This window comes from Colobus angolensis, unplaced genomic scaffold, assembly GCF_000951035.1.
Source record: "Colobus angolensis palliatus isolate OR3802 unplaced genomic scaffold, Cang.pa_1.0 Scaffold24, whole genome shotgun sequence".
NCBI lineage: Eukaryota > Metazoa > Chordata > Mammalia > Primates > Cercopithecidae > Colobus > Colobus angolensis.
In genome coordinates, this window is record NW_012115599.1 from 13042540 (window position 1) to 13042990 (window position 451).

The following is a 451-nucleotide window of genomic DNA, read 5'->3' on the forward strand; positions in this document are numbered from 1 at the left end:
AGCCAGCTGGTCTTGAACTCCTGACCTCGTGATCCGCCCACCTCGGCCTCCCAAAGTGCTGGAATTACAAGCTTGAGCCGCCGCGCGCGGCCTCTTTTTTCTTTTCTTTTCTTTTTTTTTAAATAGAGCCAGGGTATTTCTCTGTCACCCAGGCTGCACTGCAGAGGCATGAACCCGGCTCACTGCACCTTCCACTTTCCGGGTTCAAGCGATCCTCCCGCCTCAGCCTCGTGAATAACTGGGACTACAAGCGTGCACCACCACAATCAGTTAATTTAAAAAAAAAAAAAAAATTGTAGAGATTAAGTCTCACCGTTGCCCAGGCTGGTCTGGACCTCCTGGGCTCAAGCAATTCTCCTGCGTCACCCTCCCAAAATGCTGAGTCAACTTTTTTTTTTTTTTTTTGAGACTGAGTCTCACTGTCGACCAGGCTGGAGTGCAGTGGCATGAT